Raw genomic sequence first — 7,128 nt, 5'->3', positions numbered from 1 at the left:
TGGGGCACGAACCCGTGTCCCCTGCATCGGCAGGCGGACTCCCAACCACTGCGCCACCAGGGAAGCCCGAGTTTGACTTTTATACATGTTAAGTTTAAGACACTTACTAGGCATCCAAGAGATGTCAAGGCAGATGGAAAAAATGAGCCTGGATTCAAGGGAGAAGTCCTGCCTGGAGATGTAAGTTAGGGAGACTTCTCAGCATATCAATCTATTTGAAGAAAGGAGATAGAATGAGATTACCTAGGGAGTGAGTGAAGATAGGGGAGAGTTGTGAGGCCTGAATCTGGGCCATTCTAACATGTGACAGTCAAGGAAGAGGAAGAATCAGCCAAGAATCAAAAAGGAGTGGCCAGCGACGTAGAAGGACAGTCTTAAATGTGTGGTGACTCAAACCAAGTGAAATAAAGCACCTCAAGAAAAAGCAAGTGAAGTTGAGCCCTTAGAAGGAGAGAGTAGGACAGGACGGTAGTTACCAGGGGCTGGAAAGTGGCGGAAATGGGGAAAGGTTGGTCAAAAGGTACAAAGTTTCACTTATGCAAGATGAATAAGTTCTGGAGATCTAATGTACAGTGTGGTGGCTATAGTTATTAATACTGACTTGTATACTAGAAATGTGCTAAGAGAGTAGATCTTAGTTGTTCCCCCGACCAAAAAAAAAAAAAGCAACTATGTGAAGTGATGGATACATTAATTAGTTTGATTGTGGTAAGTATATCTAACCATCACCTTGTACACATTAAGTGTATACAATTTTTATTGTCATTTATACCTCAATAAACTGGAAAAAAAAGAAAACAAATAGCAAGTGACCAACTGTATCATATGTTTTTAATCATTCTAATCTTTGATAATTAGACTGACAATTAATTATTTCACATTGAGGACACCATAGAAGACCTTGAGGAGAGCCATTTGCTAGAGATAAAAGCCTGATTGAATGGCCTCCAGATGAGGAGATAAGGTATTAGACACAGAAGTATGGCTAAGTCTTTCTAGTATTTTTGTTGTAGATGAGAACATGAAATGGAGCTGTAGCTGGAGTTGGTAGGATCTAGTAAGGGATTTTAAAATGATTATTCATTGGAATCAAAGCTACAGCATGGGAAATTTGGGCACTTTTATCATTGATGAGAATGATCCTCTAAGGAGGGAAAAAAACCTGATGATTAAGGAGAGAGAAGGGTGTTGGTTGCAGGGATGAGATTGTGTAGGTGGAAGTGGGTAGGATCCGGAGAACACGTGAAAGGCTGGCATTAGCTGGGAGCACGGACCCATCACCAAAGTAACAAGATGGAATCCAGATTCCGGGTGTTCAGATGCAACCTGGGGCATTAGATGTGGCAGCTGTGTGAGCAGAAGTTGGTTTGTGCTGCTTCCACTTTCTTAGTGGACAGGGAAGCAAGTTCATCAGCCGATAGTGAGGCGAGAAGGAAGATGCTGGAGATTTAGGGAAAGACGGGAAGGTGTAACATAGTTGTCTAGTAGAAAGAGAGTGAATGAACTCTACTGAATGAGATGCTAATTGTTTAAACTTAATATATCGGTTGCATCCACACAATGCCTCTGAAAGGCAGGTGTTCTTACCATTGTTTACAGACAAGAGAATGAGGCAAAGTGACCTAAGGCTACATGCCTATGCTAAACATTTAGGTTCTTTTGGTGGATAATGGCGCATGATTAGCTTGCGAACTAGCGAGTGGCTGAAGATCTCAATAGGAAAAGGAAATACAGCAGCCACGTCTGGAATGTGGCTCTCCGGGTTAGAACAGTAACTGACCACATTCCTGAGAGCATGTTAGCTTCCCATGCCTTGAATTACAACTTAAACTATTTGGCACTTACATATTATCATGCTGATAACCGGATATGCTTTAGTGAAAATGGGAGACATTATGCTATCAAGCAGCCTCAGAGAGGTACAAGGAAGGCTCCACGGCTGTGAAAGAGAGACACTGGGGTTTGCATCTAGACATGGCTGACTCCAGAGTCCATGACTTCCACAGGAGGCTATGCTGTTCCACCCATACGATAACAGCTCCTGCACTGCAGAGCCTTCACCGGAAACAGTCGGGCTAGTCACGCACATGAGTAACAGTCACACAAGGTGGGATATCATGATCCATGTCTAATCAATATTCCTGCCATCTAAGTTTGAAGGAGAGAACACTCACTTCTGTCTGGTATGCAAGGAGGGCTTCGAGGAGTAGGAAGGACTAACATTGGATTCTGAGCGATGAACAGGACTTGAAAGTCTAGAGAGAGCAGTTGCATTTTAAGATAAGGGAATAAAACTCTTCACAGTGATATTACTCTAGGAGATGACCCTGCATGAGGGCTTGAATTCTTTATTTATCATTTGCCTCTCTACACTTTTCTGTAAAATTTGAATTTCTCCTGGTGGGATTAGGGAGAGACTGTTGACATATCTCCTTCTTAATCTTAACTAAGTATAGTGTTGACCTCTCTCTATTGAGGAAACACAGCGTCTCTTTCACCTGTTACCCATGAGAACTGAGCAGAGCTCTGGGAAATGAGTTTCTTCAGCTATAACACAGGGATGTTAACATATTTCTCACAGAGGTGCTCTGAGTATTAAATAAAAGGGTATGTGACAGTGCTTTGTAAAGCGTAAACATCATAAAGCTGTATCTCAGATGTTGTCATTCAATTTCATCAAGGAAAACAATGCTAGAGGAAAAGATAAAAAACATTTCTCTGGGGGTTTTTGCTTATGGCCCTATGACCTAGTTTGGCTGAAGGATCTTTGGTGTGTTAATATAATAGCTTTGAAAAGATTTGAGCCCTATCATTCATGTTAGACATTTCTACCCATTTATGAAAGCACCGTGCTGAATCCAGCTCTGCTGCCAGCTGGCCTAATGGAATGCAAAATAGTGATAGAACCCCAGAGCTGTTCTTGATTGACCCAAGGACATCAAAAATAAAATAGTTCAGTTCTATTATTTTTCATTTCCTGCAAAACATGAAAGCTGATAAATTTGGGCTCTCTTTTGCTATCACAAGGAAAGAGTCAAGTTGAATCGTCCCTTTAGCAAACAACAGAACAATCCAGTAGTTTCTGTTCCAGAAACCTGCCACTTGGAGGTTAAAGACTCCTTCCTCAGTAAAGCCTTCTCTCTTTTAGGGAGCTTTCTGGAAACATCTGGCTGCATGGTGCTGTCCAATTTGATCTCCAGCATTCTGCACATGGCACTTTCACCTTGGTTTTTAGGAGAGGCGGTTAGGCAGCATGCTATTTACACTGGTTATTGATCTTTTATAGTTGTCTAAAGAACTCCCTTTGGCAGCTCAAAAACTTAATGTTCAGTTCAATCAGCTAAGAGCCTATCCAAGTCATGATTAATCTCTAAAGAGGGTGCACATGACAACTGATCTCAAATTCTTTATAACCAGAAACTTCACAAGTGCATCAGAAGGCAGAGTCCAAATAATATATTCTTTTTTCTCTTTTCTGTGCTTTCTCTTTGCTTTAGGTATGTCCTGTTAGCCTTTTGAGTGTCATAACTCATTCATTTAGTTGTATATTCTCTAAGGACTAGTGAAGCCTATTAGGAACGGAATGAATCATGGTAGATCAAAGTTATGAACATAGGTAAGGTACACCTGAGAAGCTGATAAATTTCAGGGGATGTAAAGTTCTGCTCTGCACACTCCACACGCATTAACCCGCTCTGAAACAATTTAAGAATTTCCAGTCTAAACCATGGATATTCTTTTATCAGGTTCTCTAGAAGTGCCTTCTCTTCCTTTTTTGCAAAACCCTCCCATGTGTTTACTACTTCACATGTAATCCGTGACCCACTGGAGCCATTTAAGTTGCAGTCTAAGACTGCTAGTCACTGCCAAACTTCCTTGGAAAGGATGCTAGAGGGAAGAGATGTGAAAGCACCTGGTTTCATGGTGTCCACATCCTTTTCCTTTCTATTATTTATTGGCTCCAGCCTGTGGCTGCAACTTGCTCTAAGGTGTAACAGACCAGTACTTCTCAAACTTCAGTGTGCATAGGGACACTCAGGGATCTGGTTAATGTTCAGATTCTGCTTCAGTAAGTGTGGGGCGGGACCTGAGATTCTGCATTTCTAACAAGCTCCCCGGGGTGCTGATGCTGGGGTCAACTTGCCACACTGTGAGCAGCAAGGAATTCGGTGGAAGATGTATTGGTCAAGGAGGTTCTTAAACATTCAGACTCAAGCTCCAGTAACAGGACAGACCTAATACGATGCATAACAAAGAAATATTGTCTTTTAATATCATTTCCTGGGCCTGTGTCCTGGGATCTAGCATAAAATGATTTCATTATATTTATCAAATACTCTCCACAAACCATATTGTTATAAAAATCAGTTAAGCATGTGTGACCAAATAAAATGACTGAAGTTCTATAATTGTCTAAAGAGTGATATACGAGAAATTCACCAGCACTATCTGGGTGCACAGAATCTCACAGCCTCTTTCATCCATCAAAGGTTTTCCTCAGTAGATGTCAGCCAGGAGGTTATCTGTATCATAAACACTATGCAAAGCTTTTTTGGATCCTTTCTCTGGGACAGGTTGCCTCCATCGACTATGTTATCAATCGGGGCATAAACCACAGCTGTAATGTTATCTGAGACTCAGACGTTCACCCTGGCACACTAACTGCTGGGGAATTATGAGTCGTGGGATTACTCTAACATAGAGAGTATTGTGCTAGGAAGATTATGAAATCTTATTAGAAAAGGCTCTGCCCCAGATTTGTAGCCATTAAAGTCAAAGCCTTTCTTTCAGATACCTTAGGGAAGATAACAAATGTTGGAACCTGTTTATATTTACTCATATGTACTCCCAGGATGAAGAGCTGGTAGCAGGAGCTGCCTCAGCCCTCACTTATTAGTAAGAATTTCCCCTTTGGGGGGTTATTTAACAATATTTGTATATATTTCAAATCCCTCAATCTGGTTTGTGGCAAATGGTTGCTTAAGCAGCTCCTTAATTATTTTGTTCGAGTTTTTGCAGGAGGACTGTTGCAGAGATTTGGCACAAAGCTGAGCTTTTGGAGGCCTTTACTGCCTTCTGAATAGATTTCAGGAAAAGGAAAAAAAATATCAAGGGGTGTTAAATTATTACTCCCTTTGTGTAGTATGCACAAATAGAATTGATTGTGGACCTCAGTGCAGGAAAGAAATACTTGCACAGATGCATGGTAATAATTTTTATGTGTGTTAAAACTATGTTCTTGCTATTTTGTCATAATATTCCAGAGTGAAGCTTTGGAAGAATGACATGGTTATAATAATAGTAAATGGAGTCACTTTGTAGATATCAGGTAATAAATTGTCTCATGAACTTGGGGATGAAATGTAAGGAAGATCATTTAAACTCTAAGGTAGACAACTAGAAACAAATACAATCAAATGTGATTTTACAGTAATGTCAGGTGGAATCATTCACTGGAGGAGACATATGATTCAGGTGCCAAACTTGGACTGAAGCCAATTTCGATTAGCAAATATATGCCCAGTCTTTGTTCCTGCCCTTCTCTTGGAGCACCATGAACAGCTGGAAACGTGTGCATCGAATGTGGAGGGATACAGGCTAGTGGCATTTACGGACTGAGGATGTGTGAGACCCTGGGTCATGCTGAATCGTCACATGGCCGATTTATCCCTTGCAGCCAAGGGGAAGATGCGATGGTGTCACACCCTCATTGATCCTATGGTGGCCAAAGTGAAACAGCTGGGCTGGGCATCCAGAGAAAACCTCCACACTGTCTCCCTGCTTTTCTAGTGATCTAACTATGTAGGTTGTTGTATTTCATTCTATGTATTTATGCATATCTATATGTTTTAAAAGCACAGGAAAGACCAGAAATAGGTGGTGAGAACAACATTCCACATTGTGGGGCTGCCCTCTTACATCAGATTGTTCAGGAGACAACCAATTAGGAGATATAAGAATGAACTTCTGGACTTCCCTGGTGGCGCAGTGGTTAAGAATCCACCTGCCAATGCAGGGGACACAGGTTCGAGCCCTGGTCCAGGAAGATCCCACATGCCGCAGAACCACTAAGTCCATGCGCCACAACTACTGAAGCCCGTGTGCTCTAGGACGCACATGCTGCAACTCCTGAAGCCCGCATGGCTAGAGCCCGTGCTCAGCAACAAAAGAAGCCCCCGCAATGAGAAGCCCACGCACTGCAACGAAGAGTAGCCGCCGCTCGCCACAAGTAGAGAAAGCTGCGCGCAGCAAACGGAGACCCAACGCAGTCAAAAATAAATAAAATGGAAAAAAAGAAAAAAGAATGAGCTTCACTCACACTTTTCTGTCTTCTTTCACTTCATGTTGTGGATTTTGAGCAGATGTGGCTGGTCATGAAGGCACTCTGAGTGTTAAAATTTAGGAAGAAATTGAAGTTTGAGTGATTGTAATGTCAGAATTTAGATCCTTCTGATTATGAGTATGCTGAGCAGTGCTCTCAACAGATGGTCGGTGCTTTCTGGTAAATAAAATTATCAGGGTGAAATAACGTAAGATTACACATATATGCGTGTGTGTGTGTGTGAGTGTGCATACGCTCGTGTACGTGTATGTGTGTGTGTGTGTGTGTGTGTGTGTGTGTGTGGTGTACGTATCTCACACCCTATGAGCACTTTGGATACTGTCCCACTGAGACCGATGGATCCAAGTTCCTGAGTTTGTGGGAGAAAAGGAACATCATGAAAGGAAAGATAGACACGATGACTCCAAAATAATTTTTTACAAAAAATATCCATAGTCTCTACTCTGTGAAGATCATGTTGTGATCACAGCTTTGGCAATGAAAATCGTACTTATATTCCAAAACATTGACGAGGACCTCAATCCATAGACATCAGCTTTATACAGAGCATTGGATCGTCACTGAAAGCACAGTGCTCCCCTACACTTAATTTAAAGGAATGAAATGAAATCCCACGATGCAAACCATGGACAGAGAACCCTGTCTGGCCTGGTAAGAGTTACGGGTTTGCAAGGCCTCAGGTAGCCTACCATCTGGTTGAAAGCTTAAAAATAAACCCCAAACTGAAAACAAATAGCAGTGCTCGGAGGTTACATAGTACAAATAGTTCATTTTTACAAAGAAGG

This window comes from Physeter macrocephalus, chromosome 10, assembly GCF_002837175.3.
Source record: "Physeter macrocephalus isolate SW-GA chromosome 10, ASM283717v5, whole genome shotgun sequence".
Taxonomy (NCBI): Eukaryota; Metazoa; Chordata; class Mammalia; order Artiodactyla; family Physeteridae; genus Physeter; species Physeter macrocephalus.
This window is presented reverse-complemented; position numbering follows the sequence as displayed.